Source organism: Molossus molossus, unplaced genomic scaffold (genome assembly GCF_014108415.1).
Source record: "Molossus molossus isolate mMolMol1 unplaced genomic scaffold, mMolMol1.p scaffold_m16_p_16, whole genome shotgun sequence".
Lineage (NCBI taxonomy): Eukaryota > Metazoa > Chordata > Mammalia > Chiroptera > Molossidae > Molossus > Molossus molossus.
Window position 1 is genome coordinate 66,773,313 of NW_023425351.1, and position 24,664 is coordinate 66,797,976.

General features: G+C 38.8%; 1 long non-coding RNA gene across 1 annotated transcript in view; it reads right to left on the bottom strand.

The window, feature by feature from the left end:
- Positions 1-24,307, bottom strand: part of LOC118631731 — a 97,072-nt gene extending 72,765 nt beyond the window's left edge. Inside the window, exon 1 of the long non-coding RNA XR_004959892.1 lies at positions 24,270-24,307. This is a non-coding gene — a long non-coding RNA (uncharacterized LOC118631731). The remainder of the gene's footprint in view (positions 1-24,269) is intronic.
- Positions 24,308-24,664: the final 357 nt, after the last annotated feature.

The following is a 24,664-nucleotide window of genomic DNA, read 5'->3' on the forward strand; positions in this document are numbered from 1 at the left end:
TTAGGAGTGTTTTTTCTTGCTACTGCCTTTCAAGGCCATTCACACAACGCCAGCTAAACAAACCCTCAGTCAACCTCAGGGGAGCTCTGGAGTAAGTATGGCCCGTCAGGGTCCCACATGAGCCCACAATGAGTGTGTCTGTATGCCCTGCCTCAGTTGGTCACAAGATGTAGGCTGCCCAAGAAGAGGTGAGATCTCAAGTTAAGTGGCTCTCTGTAGCTGATGTAGCCCCTGGAGGAGCTAATGGCTAGAGGCTACTCGCTGATCCCAGTCCTCACTGCTGGGCAGAGTCCTCCATGAAGGGGGACCTAGACAGTCCCCTCTGTGTCCATCACACGTCCTCCCTAACACAGCTTCTGGAATATAGTTTATCGCTAATGCATATATTTATTGTAAAGAAAAAGAAAACAACAACAACAGAAAAACTGACCATAGTGCCTTTGTGTGTGTTTTTTATAACAAGATGTCTCGAGGTGATTGGTTACTCGTGTTGGTTCAGGAGATCCATAATGTCTGTGGTTTTTTGCCATCATCTCCATGATCACAAGGTGGCAACTATCATATTCACATTCAAAGCCAGAATTTAAAAGAACATTGCAATGGATCTGTCCTTTTTATCAGAAAATCAAAACCTCTTTAAGATTTCTGCAAGAAAATTTCATGGGTCTCTTTGGCAAAAATAAAAGTGCACTAGGCTTCCAAGAATACTAAGAGAGCAAGAATAGGAGTATTGTGATTGCCTTGCACCGATAAAAAATCATTGCTTGGATGTGGACATAATGCTTCCACTCAAAAAAAAAAAAAAAATCCATGAGAATGCTGTCAAGAAGTAAAAAGGAAGAGTTGTCAAGCATTAGGTAGAATACTAACAATATCTGCCACAATGGATAAATATTTATTGAACGGAGAAGGATTTTTTGTTATAGAAATAATTCCTGCAATGGGAAGAAGTTTGATGGAATCATTTCTCAGGTCATTTCAATACCAGTCTGTGAACTAAATGGAACATTAAAGGCCATCCATAATTAATAACAAGAAATCTTTTAACTAAGGCAAACCATCTAGACCGCCAGCAAAAGAGAGGAAAATTCTTTAGCATCATAGCCAGACTCATTTGGTAACCCCAAAGGAATCTTCAGGCAGCCATTGACTTTCAGAGCAGAGCTGTCGAGGCAACAGTAAGCCAACGAGGAATAATACCCGCTTTGTCCTTATCCTGAATCAGGGAAATAATGATGAGCTGTAGGGTCCATGAAAAGCCTCACTCTTACCATGTTTAACGACTCGCCCCCGCCTTCCTCCCCACCCTCGACGGATTCCCCTGCTCAAAATCTGACGTAAATTGTTTCCTTACCATGGCAAGCTGCCTAAGATTTCTGGGAATTATGTTTAAACAGGAATCATGCCAGGGCTGGAATCAGCACTGCTTCTGTGTAGCCTGCAATGTAAGCTGCAATTAGGGATATTGAGATCCCTGAAGTTGGAGGCCAAGTAAGTGTGCTGTGTGTGTGTGTGTGTGTGTGTGTGTGTGTGTGTGTGTGTAGGGGAATGTATAAATATATATATATATATATATGAGGAGGGGAATGTATAAATACACACACACACACACGCGCACACACACACTTCTATTTGCTTCTTAACTTAGAATATGAAAAAGCAACAACTATGAGAGACGTTGTTAGTTTGATGAAGTAGGTCATCCTTCCAAAGTGTTTTCTCCTCCCACTCTTTGCTTTCATTCATGTACTCATTCTTTCAATTAAATAACTATTCTTGGGTAAAGGGTAGCTAACAAGATAGATAAGGACTAGATCCTCAGAGAGTTTACAGTGAAAGGCAGACTTGAAACCAGCATTTAACATTGCTTCTCAATGGTGTCTACCCTTTTATCATCTGCTTTTCCTATTGTTCACCCTTTTTTTTTTTCTTTTTATCCTCACCCGAGGACATTTTTCCATTTTTTGTTCAGTTAGAGTGGGAGGGAGAAAGAGAGAGAGAAACATCGACGTGAAAGGGACACATCGAGTGGCTGTCACCCGCACGACCCAACCAGGGCTGGGGACAAACTGCAACCGAGGTACGTGCCCTTAGCGGGAACCGAACCCGGGTCTCTCCAGACTGCAGGCCGATGCTCTAACCGCTGAACCAAACCGGCCAGGGCCTATTGTTCACTCTTTTAAGGTCGAAGTGAAACATTGCTGCAGGGACAGTGTAGCTGAAGGAGCAGGAGCAATGAAATAAAAGGACTTGGGTTGGAATTCCAGGTGAACCTCTTATGAGCTGTTGGGCCTTCAGCAATTCACTGAACCCACATGAGGCTTTCCTTCTCCATCTGAGCTGATGGTCTAGTCACAAACTGATACAGCTCCTCTTCTTCTTCTTCTTCATTTCCTCACCAGTATTCTCTTAAATACGCTAGCCCCAAATTTGTTGGCAGTTTTTTATGAAGTCATTTCTCTCCTTGGCATACAGAGATATTCATGGTGCCCTAATGCCTTCAGTTCTTTATTTGTTGGATTTAGTCAAAGTTTATTGAAGAATGAGATACATACAGAAAGCGCATGAACCACAAATGTAGGGCCTAATGAATTTTCACAAACTGATCAAACTGTGTAACCAGCATCCATGTTATAAAATTGAACATTTCTGTACCCCAGAACCTCCTGTATACTCTTCTGGTCACCTCAACCAAAAGGCAACTACTATCCTTGTTTCTAACACCAATAAGAGTACAGTAGAAATTCTTTTGCTTAGGGGTTCTTTCATTACAAGCCATGTTTGTAAGATAAGTTAATGTTGTTAACTACAGTTTTAATCTTTTTTTTAATCCTCACCTGAGGACATTTTTTCATTTTTTAATCTTCAGATAGAGTGGGGGTGGGGGGGACATTGGAAACATTGACATGAGAGGGACACACAGATTGGCTGCCTGACCAGGGCCGGGGACTGAACCGCAACCAAGGTATGTGCCCTTGATCTGAATCGAACCCATAACTCTTTGGTCCATGAGCTGACACTCTATCCACTGAGCCACACCGGCCAGGGCTACAGTTTTAATCTTTATTATCACTACTATATAATACTCCATTATGTGAATATATAACAATTTGTTTATCCATCCCTCTGTGGATAGATAATATTTAGACTATTTCAGTTTGGGACTCTGATAAATAGCACTGCTATAAAAATTCTTGTGCATCATTTTTGTCAATGCCTGTACACAACAGTGTACACTCCCAGTAATATTGTATAGAGTTGTTATTGCTCACAATTTTCACTATTGTCCTATTAACATCACCATTGTTCCTATTAGTTACTTCCTACTAGTTATCATTCCCATTGTTCAACATGTTTTGATATATTTTATCTTTTTCATTTGAACCATTCTAATAAATATATAGAGATACGGTATTGTGAGCTTAATTTTTGTTTCGCTGATGACTAATGAAGGTGAGCAGCCTTTAATTAAGCTTGTTGCTCATTTGGATATAGTCTTTTTATGAAATTCCCATTCAAGTGTTTTGCCCATGTTTTGCTATTGAGTTGCCTGTCTTTTATTTATTGACTTGTAGAAGTTCTTTTTTTTTTTTTTTTTTTTTCTATTTATCTTCAGATAGAGTGGGAGGAAGGGAAGGCAAGAGAGGGAAAGAGAGAGAAACATCAACATGAGAGGGACACATCCACTGGTCACCTCCTGCATGACTCCACCCAGGGCTGGGAACAAACCGCAACCAAGGTACCTGCCCTCGACCGGAATCAAAGCTGCAACTCATTTGTCCACAGGTCAATGCTCTACCACTGAGCCAAACTGCCAGGGCTTGTAGAAGTTTTTTATATATTTTTAGAATCCATGGTTAGCATGTGTATTGCAAATATCTTCTCTCGCTGTGACTTTTTTTGGTTTGTGTATTCCTATTTATTTTTTTGAATATTTCTGTGGACAGATCTGGAGTAGAATCATGCCTCTGCAACTTCTTACCTGTGAGAATTCTGGTGAGTTAATTAACCTCTCTGAACTTCAGTTTCCTATCTGTAAAATAGGAATAATGACCCCTGTCTAAATCACATTGTCATTGGGAGGAATAAATGAGATACTATATATGAAAGAGCTTGAGAATTCATACAGTATTGAGGTCAAGAATTATAACTATGATTTATAACTGTTATGGATTACTTATATTACTATTAGTCACAATTAAGTTGTCACCAGAGAAAGAAATAATCTAATTTTATGCTGGGTAGTAAAATAAGTTAGCTGTAAATCACCTATGAAGGTGATATCTTTGGTTCATATCCGTGGTATAAAGAACTTTTAGTTACATATCCTACCCAGGAAAGGAATCTTGCAAGACTGAAATAATGCTGCCAGATGTGAGCCTCGGCACTAACATAATAAGTATTTTCAGAACCCGACATTCCACATTTTTTTATTTCTCATTTCCTCTAAGTTCCCTTACTTTCCAATGGATGCATCTAGTCACCCAAGAAGGTGGTGCCATGTCTCAGAACCTGGGTCTATAGTAGGATGAGTTTTCCATTCATTCTGTTTCCCCAAACCAAATAGGAATTGACTTGACTTTTTGTAAAGGACTTAGTGACTTAAAGTCTGCAGGGATGTAAGAAATATGGAATAATGGAAGATCAGATGCTGACATATTAAGATCATCTCATCCTACATCCTAAGTTTATATCTGGGGAAACAGGTTTGTAGAGATAAATTTTCTTACCTAAAGATACACATGAAGTGAGTTAAGGAAAATGCCTAGAATTTTGCTTTTCGGAACATAAGTTCTGGAGGGTAGGGACTATGTCTGTTTTGTTCAGTGTCATAGCATGTGGTATACCAAACAAAATGCCTTTCAAATAGCCTTCCTGCTACTTCTTAACACACAAAGCTCATTCCTATCCTCAAAGAGAACCAACTAAATAGAAAAGGCTTAGCAGTTAAAAATTATAGAATAACATAAACAAGTGATTGATTGTTTGGGAAGTACACGCAGCTGGGAAAACTTGTACAAATGATTAATTGTGGGATACTTCTCATGTTCCTCAGAGAATCCTTCCAAAACCACCCACACCCCGAGAGAGAGTTAATCTGTGTTCTCATAGCTATATGTTCTTAATTCCATTATAGCAGCATGTATTGTATTACCTCATATTATAGAAAGCTATTCATGTGTTTAAATCCACCAGCCAAGCACAGACCTTGGTACTTAGTAGATGATCCATAAATAGTTGTTGTTACATGAGTGACTCAGTAAAACAACAGATAGTTAGCAGTTGATTTGTACATTACTTTAGTATCTCAATCTATAGTCCCAATGCTATCATTAGGGATATTGAGATCCCTGAAATTGCAAGTCAAGTAAGTATGGTGTGTGTGTGTGTGTGTGTGTGTGCACGCACACACACGCAGAGAAGGAAAGCAGACATATATATGTATATATATTTTTTCTATTTCTATTACTAATTTAGAATATTAAAAAATAAAAGATGACAGACTGGTGCAGCCACTATAGAAAACAGTATGGAGGTATCTCAAAAAATTAAAAATGGAACTGCCATTTGATTCAGTAATCCCACTTCTAGGAATATATCCTAAGAATCCTGAAATACCAATCAGAAAGAATATATGCATGCTATGTTCATAACAGTGCTATTTACAGTAGCTAAGATCTGGAAATGACCCAAGTGTCCATCAGTGGACAAGCATATAAAAAAGCTGTGGTACATTCAAACAGTGGAATACTATGCAGCTATAAAAAAGAAGAATCATTTACCCTTTGAGATGGCATGGAGGTACCTGGAGAGTATTATGCTAAGAGAAATAAACCAATCAGAGAGAGAGAGAGAGAAACATAACAATCTCACTTATATGTGGAATCCAATGAACAAAATAAACTTATGAAAAAATTGGACCACTAAAGGGACTGTTAAAAGAAGAAGTGGAAGGAGAAGAAGAAGGAGAAGTGGAAGAAGAAGGAGAAGTGGAAGAAGAAGAAGAAGTGGAAGAAGAAGGAGGAGGAGGAGGAGGAGGAGGGGAAGGGGAGGGAGAGGGGGAAGGGGAGGAGGAGGAGGAAGGGGAAGGGGAAGAAGAAGTGGAAGAGGAAGAAGAGGAAGGAGGAGAAGGGGAAGGGGAAGAAAAAGAAGAAGAAGAAGAAGAAGAAGAAGAAGAAGAAGAAGAAGAAGAAGAAGAAGAAGAAGAAGAAGAAGGAGGAGGAGGAGGAGGAGGAGGAGGAGGAAAGAAGAAGAAGAAAGAAGAGAGAGCAGGAAATACAGGCATAAAGAATAAAAATGGCAAACATAAGTTCCTGTCAATAATAACTTTAAATATAAATGGCTTAACCATTCCAATCAAAAGACACAGGATCGATGATTGGATAACAAAACATGACCCATATATATATATACTGTCTACAAGGGACCCACCTCAGAACAAAAGACTTAGAACAGGATGAAAGTGAAGGGATAGAAAAAAAATTTCCATGCCACTGGAAATAAAAAAGCTGGGGTAGCAACATTTATATTTGATAAAAGAGACATCAACATGAAAGCTATAACAAGAGACAAAGAAGGACACTACATAATATTAAAAGGATTGATCCAACAAGAAGATATAACCCTGATAAACATTTCAGAATGCAATATAGGAGCACCAAAATATATTTTAAAACTGCTGGAGGACTTTAAGGAAGAGATCGAAAAGAATACTATCATAGTAGGGGACTTTAACACCCCACTGCCATCACTGGATAGAGCTTCTAGACCAGTGGTTCTCAACCTTCCTAATGCTACACCCCTTTAATACAGTTCTTCATGTTGTGGTGACACCCAACCATAAACTTATTTTTGTTGCTACTTTATAACTGTAATTTTGCTACTGTTATGAATCACCATCAGAAATATGTGTTTTCCAATGGTCTTAGGTGACCCCTGTGAAAGGGTCGTTCGACCCCAAAAGGGGTCACAACCCACAGGTTGAGAACTGCTGTTCTAGACAAAGAAACAACAAGGAAATAGAAATCCCAAATGACACACTAGATTAGATGCATTTAATTGATATTTACAGAACATTTCATCATAAGGCTGCAGAATATACATTCTTCTCATGTGCACAATGGACATTCTCAAAGATAGACCACATGTTAGAACACAAACTAAGTCTTTACAAGTTCAAGAAAATTGAAATCATATCAAGCATCTTTTCAGATTGCAATGGCATGAAACTAGAAATCAGTTAAAATAAAAACACTCACAATCACTCAAACACATAGAGGCAAAATAGCATGTTATTTAATAACGAATGGGTTACAAGATCACAGAAGAAATAAATAACTTCCTGGAAACAAATAAAAATGAACGCACAACACAAAATCTATGGGACACAGCAAAAGCAGTCCTGAGAGGGAAGTTCATAGCATTACAGGCCTACCTTAAGAAACTAGAAACATTTTTGATAAATTATCTAACCTTACAAATGAAATAATTAGAAAGAGAAGAAAAAGAAAAACTCATGCCCGCCAGTGTAGCTCACTGGTTGAGTGTCAACCCATGCACCAAGAGGTCACCAGGTCCTGACCGGTTTGGCTCAGCGGTTAGAGCCTCGGCCTGCGGACCAGAGAGTCCCGGGTTCGGATCCTGCTAGGGGCATATACAAAAAAAAAATAGACTTCACTAGTTTGATTCCTGGCCAGGGCACAAACCCGGGTTGTGAACCCAATCCCCACTAGGGGGCATGCAGGAGGCGGCCAATTAATGTTCTCTCTCATCAGTGTTTCTAGCTCTCTCTCCCTCCTTCTCTCTCTAAAACCAATAAAGAAAAAAAAAATGTTAAAGAAAAACCCATAGTTAGTAGAAGGAAGGAAGTAATAAAGATCAGAGTGGAAATAATGACATAGAGACTAATAAAAACAATATTAAAGATCAATGAAATCAAAAGCTGTTTTTTTTAAAAGATAAAGATTGATCAACCTTTAGCCAAACCCACCACGAGACAAATAGAGAGGACCCAAATATATAAAATGAGCAATGAAGACTTAAGTAACAACTGACACAGCAAAAATACAAAGGATTGTAAGAAAACACTGTGAATAATTATATGCCAACAAATTTGACAACCTAAGCAAAATAGACAAATTTCTAGAATCATACAATCTTCCAAAATTCAACAGGGAAGAGTCAGAAAACCGGAACAGTCTAATAACAATTAAGAAAATTGAGCAGTAATCAACAAACTCCCAGCAAACAAAAGCCCTGGCCCAGACATCTTCACAGGAGAGCTTTACTAAACATTCAAAGAAGAATTAACACCTATTCTTCTCAAACTATTCCAAAAAATTTAAAAGAAAGGAAGGCTTCCAAGCTCTTTTTTATGAGGCCAGCATAATCCTAATTCCAAAACCAGATAAAGACTCTACAAAGAAAGAAAATTACATGCCAATATCCTTGATGAACATAGATGCCAAAATCCTCAACAAAGTTTAGCAAATTGGATCCAGTAATATATTTAAAAAGTATTCTCCATGACCAAGTGGAATTTATCCCAAGGATGCAAGGCTGGTACAATATTCACAAATCAACAAATGAGATACACCACATAAACAGAATGAAAGATAAAAATTGTATGCTCATATCAATAGATGTTGAAAAAGCATTTAATAAAATTCAGCACCCATTTTTGATTAAAAACTCTCAGCAAAGTGCAAATAGAGAGATCATACCTTAACATAATAAAGGTCATATATGTCAAATCTACAGCCAACATCATACTCACTAAAAGCATTTCCCTTAAGAACAGGAACAAGACAGGGGGGTCATTTTCACCACTCTTATAGTGCTGAAAATCTTAGCCCCGGTGATCAGAGAAGAAGAAAAAATAAAAGGCATCCAAATTGGAAAGGAGAAAGTGAAATTGTCATTTGCAGTTGATATGATATTGTACATAGAAAACCCTAAAGACTTCACCAAAAACTACTAGATTTAATAAAAATGAATTTGGCAAAGTAGCAGGATGCAAAATTAACACCCAGAAATTGATGCATTATTATACAATAATAATGAGCACTCAGAAAGAGAAATTAAAATACAATCTATATTACCATTGCAACAAAAAAACTTAAGATATCTCGAAATAAACTTAACCGATGAGGTAAAAGACCTGTTCTCAGAAAACTGCAGGACAGTTTTATGAAAAAAAAGAAATAGAGGAAGACATTAAAAAATGAAAGCATAGCCTGGCCGGTGTGGCTCAGTGGATTGAGCATCAACCCATGGATGGAGGGTTCCAGTTTGGTTCCCAGTCAGGGTACATGTCCAGGTTGTGGGCTCGATCCCCCGTGGGGGGGATTGCAGGAGGCAGCAGAATGACGTTTCTCTCTCACATCAATGTTTCTATTTCTCTTTCCCTTCCTCCCTCTCTAAAAAAATCAATGAAAACATATTTTTAAAAATATGAAAACATATTCCATGTTCATAGATTGGAAGACTCAACATCATTAAAATGATCATACTTCAAAGAATATATAGCTTCAATGCAATCCCTACTGAAATAGCAACAGCATACTTCACAGAGCTTGAAAAAAAACTCCAAAAGTTCATATGAAACCAAAAAAGACCCCAAATAGCCACAGCAATCTTGAAAAAGTACAATGTTGGAGGGATCACAATTCAGGATTTCATGTTATACTACAAAGCCATTTTAATCAAAACAGCCTTGTACTGGCACAAAAAGAGGCATATAGATCAATGAAACAGAACAGAGAACCCAGAAATTGACCCAAGACATTTTGCTCAATTAATATTTGACAAAGGAGGCTAGAGCATACAATTGAAGAGAGACAGTCTCTTCAACAAATGGTGTTGGAAAAATTGCATAGGTACATGCAAAAAAATGAAACTAGATCACCAACTTACACCATACACAAAAATAAACTTAAAATAAATAAAGGACTTAAATATAAGTCATGAAGCCATAAAAATCGTAGAAGGAAATTTAGGCAGCAAAATTGCAGACATCACACAAAGCAGAATTTTCGCCAACACATTGCCAAAGGCAAGGGAAACAAACAAAATAATTAATGAATGGGATTACATCAAACTAAAAAATTTCTGCACAGAAAAAAAAAAAAGTGCCATCAAACTGAAAAGGTAACTCACTGTATGGGAAAACATATTTGCCAATGAATCATCAGATAAGGGGTTAATTTCCAAAATATATAATGTACTCATACAACTCAACAAAAGAAAGACAAACAACCCAATTTAAAAATGGCCACAGGACCTGAATAGACACTTCTCCAAACAGGACATACAAATGACCAAGAGACGTGAAAAAAATGCTCAACATCACTAATCATTAGAAAGATGCAAAAACCACTATGAGGTATCACCTCACATCTGCCAGAATGGTTACCATCCTCAAATCATCAAACAAGTGCTGGCAAGGATGTGGAGAAACAGGTACTCTAGTACACTGCTGGTGGGAATGCAGACTGGTACAGCCTCTATGGAACAGTATGGTGTTTCCTTAAAAAATTAAAAATGGAATTGCCATTTGACCCAGTGATCCCACTTCTAGGAATATATCCTAAGAAGCCTGAAACACCAATCAGAAAGAATATATGTTTCCCATGTTCATAGCAGCACATACAACCGCTAAGATCTGGAAACAGCCCAAGTGTCAGTCAGTAGATAAGTGGATAAAAAAGCTGTGGTACATTTATGCAATGGAATACTATGCAGCTATAAGAAAGAAAAATCTCTTACCCTTTAAGACGTCATGGAGGGACTTGGAAAGTATCATGCTGAGTGAAATAAACCAGTCAGAGAAAGACAAGTGTCACATGATCTCACTTATTTGTAGAATATAATGAACAAAATAAGCTTACAAACAAAATAGAGCAAGAGACATGGAAGTAGGGAACACACTGACAACCCTCAGAGGGAAGGGGGGTGTGGAGGTGGGAAGAGATAAACCAAAGAACTGATATGCGTATATGCAAAACCAGTGGACACAGACAATAGTGCAGTAAGGTTGGGGGCGGGTGGGAATGGGGAAGAGAGTGTCAATGGGAGAAAAAAGGAGTGACATCTGTAAAACTTTCAACAATAAAGATAAATTGAAATTTTTTTTAAATAAAATAAATAAAAATAGGACCAGAGACGTGGAAGCAGGGAACAAACTGACAGATCTCAGAGGGAAGGCGGGAAGGAAGGCAGGAAAAGATGAACCAAAAACCGTATATGCGTATGTGCATAGCCCATGCACACAGACAACAGCTAGGTGAAGGCCTGGGGGGGGTGGGAGATGGGTGGAGGGGCAAAATGGGGAAAATGGGGCACATCTATAATACTCTCAACAACTTGGAGAGAAGTTGTTACTGGCCTCTAGTGGGTAGGGGCCCCCCAACAGAGACTTATACACCCCAAAATGTTAGTAGTGCCAAGTTAAGGAACCCGCTATATATCTATTGTCACTAAAATGTTGCCCACCGGTCTGTGTATCCGGAAGAAGACTATGATTGATTTAATTAAGAGAGAGCACGGGACACATCATGGGAAAGATGCAGCTCTCCTTCTCTAACCTCGCAGTGCATGAACCCATCAGCCTTGTCCACCTGCAGAGAACCGCAATGGTCATTCCAATCTAACTGAGAGGTTAACTTTGAAATTCGAATCGTTGAAGTCATTCAGTAATTACTTATATACATGCATGCCTCTTAGCTGCCTAGCACTGTGCTGTGGTATAAAAAGAAGGTAAAGATAAACAATTCACACTGAGTTACTTCTTTCCCTTTCAAAGCATCTTTACTATGGAGACCTCACAATTTCCCTTTATGGTAAGAAGAATGGCAATTATTGGCCCACTCTGACAAATGAAGCAACTAAGGCACAGAGATGCATATAGAGTCTCTAACCCCAAAATGAAAGAGTTCTCTCAGTAATGTAAAAGGGAAGTCATTGCTTGTATAAAATTGACAAGAAAAAGGACGAAACTCACTAATGTGGCATGGATATGTTTTTGTCGTTGCCTGATTGGAATCAATGAGGAGGAGGAAGAAAGTAGGACTAGCTCCTTGTCAGTCCATTCAGGCTGCTTTAACAAAATAGCATAGACTGAGTAGCTTATAAACAACAGAAATTCCTCATAGTTCTGGAAGCTGGGAAATCCAAGATTGAGGTGGCAGAAAATTCTGGCAGATTCAGTGTCCGGTGAAGGCCCCTGCTTCCTGGTTCATAGATGGCCATCTTCTGCTGTGTCCTCACATGGCAGAGGGATGGGGAAGCTCTCTGGGATTGTTTATAAGGGCACTAATCCCATTCATGAGGGCTCCACCCTCATGACTTAATCCACCTCTAAACACTGTTACATTGCGGAGTGTCAGGGTTTCAACACATGAATTTAGGGGAGACATAAACATTCAGTCCATTACACTCCTCCAGGAAGACCACCCATTATAATCAGGATGAAGAAGCTCAACTAAACTGGGAGCCCTAAAATGTTCTCCCTATCTAGGCAGATGCCATGGTCCCATTAGGATAAGCACAACTCTGAATACTTGAACTAGTTTCCTTGTCGAGCTACCTTATACAATTTTATTACTTAAAATGAATACAAAAAGTCCATAAAAATAATAATGGACATTTTAGTAAACAGTATTTCTATTTCACATTCTGAGTCTTTAGGAGGAAACAAAAAAGTCAGGCATGTTATTTTCTGCATCTGCTGATTAAACAAGGGCTCCAAGAGGTGAGATGATTTACCTGGGGCCACACAGTTACAGTGTCGTGGCTGCATGACTAGTTCTTTTTCCACTGTCACTCATATCCTGGAATGCTCTCCCCTTTGTAAATCATCAAAACTCTTCCCATCTCCACCTTAATTTTCTCCAGGGGAGGGAAATCTGTTAGATGGAAGCACAACACTTAGAAAAGCATGATAACCCCTGATAATTTTTATGACTCACTCAAATAATTAGACTCATTCTTTGGGAAATAGAGTCAGAATAAAGAATGTGGGAAGATTTCTCCTTCCTTTGAACTGACTGGGTACGACATTCTCTAATTGATCTCTCAGATTCCCACGGGTAGAATAAACCTCCTTCTCTCTCAAGTATGGAACGCCAAACTAAGAGGCACCCTTATCTTTCCAAGAAAATGGAATCACTGAGACCAAAAAATGCTCTTCACCAAGAGGCACAACAGAGCCAAGACAATGCTCCCTACACAGGAGGCCCATAGATTCCAGGCCTGACTGTGATCCAGTGGACCAGACACATGGAATGCTGGTCATCGCTGGGTAGACAGTCCTTGATTTCACTTCAACCATTTTTATTAGCCTCAGCTGGCATTTGATATATGAGACTCATATAATTTCACAATAAATGTGTGTTTTGTATTGACTTGTTCATAATAACACATACTTCCTACTGGGTTTTTGATAATAAAGAAGACTAACAAGTAGAACCATGACCATTGGTCTCAGGATCACCTCTGATTCCGGATCACAATTAAACACTCAGAGTTTAGAAGATAACATGCTATCAGTAATACTGTTATCCTTATGGAGCAAGGTGAACTTATTAATGTATATAATAATGGCAACAATAATTGAGAGAGACCTATAAAACTACAGTAGCATTAGAGAAAAAAGAAGAATCATATACAATTTCACTCTTGTGGCATAACTGACTAGTCTGTGTGATTAAAGATATCACTTTAAGTACTTAATCTGTACAGTGTTCTGTGCTACATCCAAGAGATATAAAAAAGAGTTTGAGAAGCAACCATATCCTCAAAGAAAGACAGATGTGCTCCCAATTAATTGCCTATGATGATCATAATGCCATAGCCAATTCTGCATGGGGGGCAAATCTTGTAAAAACACATCCAACAAACATTTGTGGCTATTTTGTGGCAGTAAGATCAATCAGTCTCAGTCCTTTAAGATGGTCTTCCAAACCCCAACTCAAGGATAGTAGATTCGGTGACCACACAGACACATTTAACTACTGGCCCATTCTGGCACAAGATGTGTTTCATTGGGTAAGTTTCCTTTAGGGCTGTTGCATTCAATTCTCTTCTTCCATTTCATAAAATAATGTCAGGAAGCCAGTCCAGAATGTGACTAAACCAACTCTTAAGTCTTATAAAATTTTCACAAGGGGGAAAGATAATTACATGTGTGTGCGTGGCCAGATTTCAGGGAGACAATAGTCTCAATGGAAATAATGACCAAAACCATTACTACTCAGACTCTGCTTCTTCCAGCACAGCTGAGCAAGAACTTTCTGACATTTAGTCTTTAACCCTAGATGAGCATTATTTCATCCAAATGATTAAGAATCATAATAGGTCATGGCCTTATATAGTAAATCTTTGGTCTCTGGCCTCTCAGGACCAGTCAATTAAGCTTTCTCAATATTCTATGATCCATCAATAAATAGTAACAGGTCTTACATGAGGCACTGAGGAATCAATAATAAATGAGCCATGACCCCTCTCTTCAAATGGTGTACAGTTCAGGGAAGGGACAGGCATCAAAATAGGCAATTAAAAGTCTATTTTAGAGTGTTGATCTGTGCTAAGAGTAACAACTGTGGATGCTGGAGAGATGAGAGGTGGAGGAAAGACATCTTAGAAGCAGCGGCAGCTAAGCTAAGTACTAAAATAAAATGTAAGGGATGTGCAGGTGAAGAAGGGTGAGGGACGAGAGCTTCCCAGAAAAGGAAATAGTAAAAACAAAAAAGTAGGGTGCTGTCAAGACCTGAAAGAAGTTTGAAATAAATGATGCATCACAGGAAAGGCATGAAAGACGGAGAATGAAGAGGAATAAAGCCAGAGTCACTTGCCCATGAGGTTACACCAGTCCAGATTTATTTTGAAGGCAGCAAAAACTTGAAAGGCTCTTTAATAAGGTAATAAATGTGTGTGTGTGCGTGTGTGTGTGTGTATGTGTGTTTAAACCCAAAAGTTGCTTGGAAAGTGGGCTAGAGGGGGTCAAGAAACAAACTCAAAGGCTATTTTGGCAGTCCCAAAGGAAATAATAGTTCTTGAAAGTTTTGTAAATGACGGTATATTAGAGAAACATTAGTACACTCAAGAATCCTCAAGGACTTGGAAAGAAGACTTGGTGGTTGGCTGGATGCTGGAGGTGAAGGAAAGGGAGGAGTCAGGCTGACATCTAAGTCTGAAGCTTGGAGATTGGGTGGACGATGGTACTAGATATTAAAAACAATAATACTTTATAGTCGATGGCTTTTGTTTTATATTTTTAGGACCCATATCAAAAAAGTAATAATCTGTGGCTTTCTGGAACCAGAGTTATGGAACAGAATTATCTTTTCACCTGACATGAAGCGATCTAATTTAATACTATTTTTCTAAATGTGTGCAAGGGTGGGAGTCAGACAAAAAGGGTCATAGATTGTATGCTTTCATTTCTATAAAATATCCAGAAAAGTTAAATCCACAGAAACAGAGAGCAGATTGGAGGTTTCCAGGGGCCATGGAGAGGGGCAATGGGGACCAGCTGCTTAATGGCTTTAGGGTTTTCCTTGGAGTGATGGACATATTTTGCAACAATGTGAATGTGCTAAATACTGAATTGTTCACCTTAAAATGGTTAATTTTGGGTGAAATATATTTTATCTTGTTAAATTTTAAAAATGCACAGGAGAGAAATAACCACACCGAGGATACAGAGTTCCCACTCCAGGTTGGCTCAAGTTCTTATTTAGACATGAGGGATATTCAATTTCCGGTCTCCCTTGACCCTTCCAGAGGGCCTCTCTTCCGCTACACAAACATGAGGCTGGGCCTGACAAAATCAACGTTACAATCAGAGAAATAGGTGAACTTTCAAAGAAAAGTAAATAGTGTGATCTTTTTTAACCTTTAGTCTTCATGCTGTGAAATCTCTTTGACATGTTGGTGATTTCATGGGGGGAGGGAAAACCATGCTGGGTTGATGCTCCTGTCCATCTGGAAGTTTTATCTCCTCTCTCCTCCAGTCCGTTCTTCCCCTGCCCTGCAGGCCGTTCCGCCAGAGCTAAGACAGTTGCTGTGGGGACCGCCTTATGTCCTCCCCTCCCACGGTAACCTGTCGTGGTGACTCTCCAAGGACACGCTGTGTTTGCAGGGTATCCATTTCAAAGATTGGCTAATTGCTCCGCAGGCTGCAAAAGTGCACTCTCAAATCATAAAAGGGAAACACTGCGGCTTTTCCCAGGCCACAAAGCATGACCAAGTTGATTAGGCCTCATAATTCACACTCTCGATACCTGAGCTTGATCCTCTGAGAAACAGCTGCTCTATAAAAACCAAGACAGAGCACGTATATCACCCTGTTCCGGCCGCCGTAGTCACAGCTTTGCATCCGCGATCGATGGCCTCTGCCATGTCTGGACAGGGCTCGGTTGGAAATGAAACAGTAAGAGTGGGAAATCGCCTTATTTATTGAGTTCACCTACTCTTGACATCAAATCAAACCCGCCTATGCAGCTCGCAGAATCTCAAGAGTTAAGGATGGAAAATGCCCGGAGGGTGAGGGATGCTAGCTCTGCACTTGGCCCGCAGGGCACACGGCAGTGTGCAGACCTCCGTCCATGGAGTTGCTAAAGCAACCGGTGCTCTGCAGTGACACACCCGGTTAGGACTGACCAGCCTCACCCCTGACCATTAGGGTTCCAGTGCCTTGAATGTTCCTTTTTGAGGGACTGGCACCCCTGTAAGGGGAACACAGTGGAAAGCAAGCATCGTGATACAAGTTCAACAAAGAAACATTTTATGGCAGTTTGGGTCAAGATGAGAGCCCTGGCCACTGTGGCTGTTGGTTGAACTTTGTCCCATCCCTGAGAGGTTGCAGGTTCGATTCTGGTCAGGGCACATGCCTAGGTTGTTCCATCCCCAGTAGGGGGCATGTAGGACACAGCTGCTCCATGTTTCTCTCTCATGGATGTTTCTCTCTCTCTCTCTCTCTCTCTCCCTCCCTCCCTCCCTCATCTTTCCTCTTTCTCTCTAAAAATAAATAAGAACATATTTTTTAAAGAAAAGAGATACAGTGTGAAAGAACATGTTTCATAACATAGGGGAAAGTCACATTCTGTGTCAAATCCACGTGGTTAAATTTGTTCTAGGGAAGATAAAGCCCATGTTGGATCCTATATATTGTGACAGGTCTCTCTTGCTGAGAAGGGGCTCTGCATTGAGTTGCATGTCATAGGCAGGGTTAGACATCCAAGCTTCAGACTTGCCCAGAAGAGGCTTTGAATCATAGCTCTGCTACTTCATTCATGCCTTCATTCAATCATCCAGGAGGTTATTTTGTGTTTGAGTAGCAAATCGTGGACAAAATACAGTCCTCCTATCAAGCTTATCACCCAGGGCCATTGAGCAAGAAAGCTAGCATCATAATAAAGCTGAGTATCGCTTTGATGAGAGGTGACCCAAGGTAGGGCTACAAAAGGGAGAAAATTAACACAGGGAGACACACGAGAATTCCTAGAAGTCACATCTAATATTAGGCCTAAAGGTCAAATAAGTTAGCAAATTGAAATAGCATGTGCATGTATGGAAAGGTAAAATGGAGATTAGAAAGTGTATTACTACTGTGCAGGATACTACTCAGCCATAAGGAAAGATGAAATACTGCCATTTGTGACAACATGGATGGATCTTGAGAGTATCACGCTAAGCAAAATAAGTCAGACAGAAAAAGTTAAAAACCATACAATTTCACTGACATGTGGGATATAAAACTGAAACAACAAATGAACAAACAAGGCAAACAAACAAAAACTCATAGACACAGACAACAGTATGGTGGTCAACAGAAGGAAGAGGGTGAGGGGGAGTAAAGGATCCCAAATATGTGATGACAGAAGATTATTTGGCTTTGGATGGTGAGCACACAATGCAATATACAGATCAAGTATCATAGTGACATGCACTTGAAACCTATATAATCTTATACACCAATGTCACCCCCAATAAATTTAATAAAAATAAATACAAAAAGACCTAAGACATAGAGAGTATTGGGGGAACAGAGAAAAAAAAGAAATGGACCTAGCACGAGTCCTTATAGGAAGAAGGACAAAGGAAGAGACTTAAAAATTTTACATAGAGAAGTGACACAGGAACAGGAATTTTAGGATACTACTAAGCAGGTAACTTTGAATGAGAAACTTAATCCCTCTGAGCCTTAGTTTTCAACATGGATAGAACTACGTAAGTTGTTGTGCAAATTAAATGAGACGATCTATATAAAGTGCTTAATGCCTGAAATCTAGTAGCTAATTACTCAGGAGTAACCACAAGGAAATATGCTCAAATTTGATATCACTTTTGTCCTTCCTTTCCTGTAAAAGTTTAAACTTTTTATGAAATGTTTCCTGTCAATTTAGGTACAAGCCAGTTATTTCAGCTTTGGTGGAGTTTAAGAAGTTCATTTGTTTAATCAGTTATTCAACGTACATTTACTGAGCATCTTTTCTGTGCTGATCATGGAGCTTGCTGCTGGGGATGCAATGATGAAAATACTCATTGGATCATAATCCAGTTAGAAAAAGAAATGATCACTTAAGTCAAATATTCAGCAGATTACGGTGGTTCAGTGTGGTGTGGGGTTGTGGCAGAGACTAAGTTGCCACCAAGTATCTATTCCCTCCTTTCTCTGTATTAAAAGAATTCTCATTTAATGGTCTGTTTAATGATCTGGGTGTGTTCCTTACATAGATGGACTTAGTTTGAGAAAATTCATCAGGATATAGATATATAATATTATATATAATATATTATTTTTATATATTTTTGTATATATAAAAATAATATATTATATATATATAATCATCAATGAAAATTAAACTTTAAGCCCTGGCCGGTTTGGCTCAGCGGTTAGAGCGCCCACCTGCGGTCCGGAGAGACCCGGGTTCGGTTCCCGCTAAGGGCATGTACCTTGGTTGCAGTTTGTCCCCGGCCCTGGTTGGTCGTGCGGGTGGCAGCCACTCGATGTGTCCCTTTCACATCGATGTTTCTCTCTCTCTCTCTTCCTCTCTCTCCCTCCCACTCTGTCTGTACAAAAAATAGAAAAATGTCCTCAGGTGAGGATAAAAAAAAAACAAAAAAAAGAAAATTAAACTTTAAAACCTTTACTTTGTATAAAATGTATTTCTAGGACTCCCTTGCAGCTATGAATATAATATGACTGAGTTCTGGACAATGAAGTATAAACACAAATGCTGAGTGGTATTGCAAGTAAGTCTTTTTAAAGGATATGGGCATGCGCTTCTGCAGTTCTCTCCTTGACCTTGGACATGGAAACACATGTAGGCCACCTTGGATCATGAGGACAAAAGCCACATTCTAGGAATATTTGAAAGGTTACCTAGAAGAAGCTTTGGCCCTACCTGACAACTTTTCATGTCTGCTAAACCAGCCCTTACCTTTAGATTTAGCTTAACTAAAAGAGAGAAAAAAAATTATCTTGCTTAAAACACTTTTACTTTGAATTATTTTTGTTGTTGTTGTTGTTAATTCCGCCAAAGATAATTTTAGCTTATGCAGGGTTCAAGGTGAAATTATGTTCAACTCTTGCTTTCACACAAGGAATACCCAAATGATATTAAAAAAATAAAGAGTTACCTGAAAGAGCAATAGAAATATCAGAACACTCTGAATCTTATTAAAGGTCTGCCTTCACTTTTTGCTGTTTAACTGCAACTCTACATTCTCATACACAATATAGAGATTTAAAAGGCTACTACTACATTTTCTCCATTGTTAGAGTTCCTTCCTGGAAGCAACCCAGTCTGAATCTAGTTAAATTAAGCAAAAAGGACATTTACTGGAATGTTGTCAAAGATCTCACAAAGGAAACTGATAAGCTAGTGCCCAGGATGAGAAAAAGTGCAAAAGGACAGGATCCAGGCAACAAAAGCATCCTAGTGTCTCATCAGAGTGCCACACCAGGAATGAAAGTGTCAGACTGATTTTCCCTGCTGCGAGCCACTTGACACATCATGCAAAGTTGTGGGAGAAAGAGCCAGATTGACTAAGTATAGCTCACAAACCTGTAAGAGAGAGTCTGGAGGGAGGAGTTTGCACCAGCCTCCAGGGCCTCTGGTCCTCTATTAGGAGAGCAGTGGACATTGATTTATAGTCTCACTGAGAAAAAAAGGGGGGGGGGGCTAGTTAGGTGCCTCAAATTAATGGATGCTGGACAGTCATAAATCAACAAATGTCCACTCTTTCTAACTACACGAGGTTGCTGGGTTGGAATAAATAAGAGAAAAAAGCTCTGAAGACTGAAACCCATGATACAAATACTTATTGCTATGCTTTGTTACTACTAATATTAGAATTTATGAAAAATAAAGTGCCTTTAAAATCGTGGTTACTTCAAATTTTGAAAATTATCTTCCTTTACCAAAAACAATTATTTTATTAATATCAGGCACTAAATTAATGGAATTTTTCTCAAATCAAGAGAGCAAAATGTGTGTAGATAATGTTGACATTAACTAGTAAGTAAAAAAGAACTTTTTTTACACCGGTTTGGAAGGTCACCTTTCATATTAGATGGGTTTCAAAGAAGAGTTTAAGGAATGGGGAAAACATTAAGAATCCTTATTTTTAATGCTATGTGAAATCCTGATCTATAAAATCAGAAGTATCTGGGTTCAAATTCTGGGTACCCCCCACAGGTTCCAAACTGTGTCCATCAACGTCAGAACTCATAAACCATTCCTAATCTTGAGGAATTTAGGCAGTAACACAAGAGTAAAGAGTATGTATATCAATTAAAATATCTTGGGCTGCAAATAACAGAAATATCGCACTGAATTCAGCTTATATGATATAGAAATAGTTCATGAAGGTTGTGGGAATAGAACTCCAAAGAGAAGGCAGGTTTCAGAATTGGTGTGTTACAATGGCTTTGGTTGTATTTCTCTATGGTTCTCTTGGCTTGGTCTCCCCTGTGTGTTGGCTTCTCCAGACTAACATCTGTTGTGGTTACAGAATGGCTACAGATGTTCCAAATTGGGTGGACAAAAATAATACCCATACAAATAGATGTCATTCTCAAAGGTGGCAAGAGCATACAGTGGAGTAAGGACAGCCTCTTTAATAAATGGTGCTGGGAAAATTGGACAGCTACTTGCAGAAAAATGAAACTAGACCATCAACTTACACCCTACACGAGAATAAACTCAAAATGGATTAAAGACTTAAATGTAACTCATGAATCCATAAAAATCCTAGAAGAGACTGTAGGCAACAAAATTTCAGACATCATACGCAGCAGAATTTTTAGACACATCACCTAAGGCAATAGAAACAAAGGAGAAAATGAACACATGGGACTACATCAAACTCAAAAGCTTCTGCACAGCGAAAGATACAATCATCAAAACGGAAAGGCTACCCACTGTATGGGAGAGCATAATTGCCAATGATATATCAGATAAGGGGTTAATTTCCAATACATATAGAGTGCTCATACAACTCCACAAAAGGAAGACAAAGAATCCAATTAAAAAATGGGCAGAGGAACTCAATAGACACCTCTCCAAACAGGACATACAAATGGCTAAGAGACATATGAAGAAATGCTCATCATCACTAATCATCAGAGAGATGCAAATTAAAACAACAATGAGGTATCACCTCACACCTGTCAGAATGGCCACTATCAACAAATCGTCAAACAAGTGTTGGCGAGGGTGTGGAGAAAAGGGGACTCCAGTGCACTGCTGATGGGAATGCAGACTGGTGCAGCCACTATGGAAAACAATATGGTGTTACCTCAAAAAATTAAAAATTGAACTGCCATTTGACCCAGTGATCCCACTTCTAGGAATATACCCTAAGAAGCCTAAAACACCAATCAGAAATAATATATGTACCCCCATGTCTGTAGCAGCACTATTTACAGTCGCTAATATCTGGAAACAGCCCAAGTGTCCATCAGTAGACGAATGGATAAAAAAGCTGTGGTACATATACACAATGGAGTACTATGCAGCTGTAAGAAAGAAAGATCTCTTATCCTTTGAGACTACATGGGGGGACCTTGAAAGTATCATCCTTAGTGAAACAAGCCAAACAGAGAAAGACAAGTTTCATATGATCTCACTTATTTATGGAATATAATGAACATAACAGTCTGAGGAATGGGGTAGTCCCAGAGATGTGGAAGTGGGGTACAGACTGACAATCCCCAGGAGAGGGGGTGGTGGGGGAGAGATGAACCACAGAACTTATATGCATGTATGCATGAACAGTGGACATGGACAACCAACTGGGGAAAGGGCAGGGAGGGAGGGGGAGGGGGGAATCAGTGGGGGAAAAAGGAGAAACATCTGTAACAAAAATTAATTAAAAAAAAAAAAAATAGATGGCATTCTTAGTTCACCTTTTTCTTCCCCCTTAGAGTATTCTGCACAATTGAGCATTCAATAAATATCTCTTAGATAACAAAATGATTGGATAAATGAACAAAATATTGAAGTAATAATACATGACAGACATGATGAAATGAGCATTTTAGACACCATAAATGATAGATCAAAGAAATAAATTATAAATTTAAAAAGTACTAAAATTCAAAAAGCTTCTAAAGAATATCATGCATCCAGTAGACAGAGGGAGACAGAAATAGCATTCCAGGCCTACAGTTGGCACTTTGTTTAAAGTAAATGAATTCATAAATGAAAAAAAGATACTAGATTTCAGAGGAACTTTTCATCCATTCCAAGTGGTTTCATATTTTAAGTTGCAACAACCCTATGAAGTTTCAGGACACTGGAAATTTCCATGGAACCTTGTATCCTACAGAATCTCAAATTACCTCATGCAATAATGATCATGACCACCTCAAGTAGTAAGATTAATATGTATGATGAGGGGATTGAGTTTTACATTTTTTTAACAAAATGAAAACTCATTATTATTTTTTTTAATCCTCCACTATTTTTATGTAGCACGTTTAAACATTCATGGAAACTTTTCCATATGTCAAGCCCTGTGCTAGATACTTTCAAATGATTTTCTTTTTTTAACCTTTCACAATAAGGTTAGTATTGTTATAATAAGTGTCCGAGCTGGAATTATAATACAGATTTGTATAAGTTAATTTTAAGTATATGCTGTTTAAAAGACCAAACTACTTTTAAATAATAAAAGTAACAATTTAAAGAGGAGAAAATGATTAAAAATTACATCAGGCTAATTATGCAGATAAATACACTAGCTGTTCCTAGAATCCTTTCCACAGTCAGATTCAGCATAATCTGCAAACACAAAAGGAATGTAATTACTTTCTTGGAGACTATTGGTACATGAGATTTTCCCCTCTAATTGAAACAATGTGGCAGACTAGGAAGCATCCTCAGTATGGTGCAAGGAGGAACTCAAGACCAATCCTGGATTTTGAACATTAGATAATTTATTTGAGCCACAAATTTCCTATCTGTAAAATAGAGGGTTTAATCATCACTGTAGAGGGTTGTTGTGAAATAAAATGAGACGAGACTGAAGTGTCATTTATGAACATGTAGATGCCTACGAATTATTACCTCTCTTGCCTTTTATTCAACAAGGCCTCTCTCTCAAATATTTCAAATTATAGAGAAGGCACAGAAAATGAAACAGATATTGAAAGCTGACTTTGTATCAGGCCTCTGATTATTATTTCATCTTATTGAATATATAGGTTACCAATTTGGATATTAATGTTTTAATGTGGTATTTGAGAATAAAAGTGTTCCTCCCCTAAGCCAATGTCCACCGCTTCATACCAGGTACATCATTTGTTGTCTGAGCTGATCTTCATGGTACTAAATAATAGGTAACTTACAAAGTGTCATGCTTGCAAAGTCAGACTACTGATAATGTCACCCCCTAAAGATTATCTGCCTTTAAAAATATTATGGACCTATGTGTAGAAAGATAATGGTGAGGTCATTGGATTTTAAATATAGTCAGAGAGGTAGCATTATTTCTAAAACTAGAAATTCACTGGCTTCAGGAACTAAAAGGGACCTAGAAATCAACTAGTTCTGTGCCCATCTTTGATAAATGGTAACAATAGAACAAATGCGTATGGTGATAGATACCAAGTCGATCTGAGTCCTGAGGATTCTTTCGTAGTGTTCTCTACAAAGAACCCACAGATCAAATGTCAAACGGACTTAGAAGATCCCACCTATGTTTAGAGGCATTAGGAATTCTTGCTCAGAGTCATTCTAAAAAGCAAAATCACATACCTGTCCAGGGTTTCTCCATCTTGTCACAGTCGACACTTTGTTGTACAGGACTATCCTGTACATAGGAGAATGCTTAGCAGCATCGCTGGCCTATACCCACTAGATACAACCTCTCCTCAACGCAGCGACCAGGATTGGTCTAGGCACAGCCAGATGTCCTCTGGAGAAGCAAATCAACGCAGCTGAAAACCACTGACCTAGGTTGAAATGAATACACGGCGAGAGTCTCTTCCTCAGTTCCCCTGTACTGGAAGATACTAAAAGTAGTGGGAATGTTGCAAGAAATGTTGGGTATCCTTCTCCCCATGCCTAAAGTAGAATGATAGAAGAGAGCCATGTCAATCAAAACAGGGAAAGAATGGAGACACTTGTATTATATTAAGTTATTGGCTATT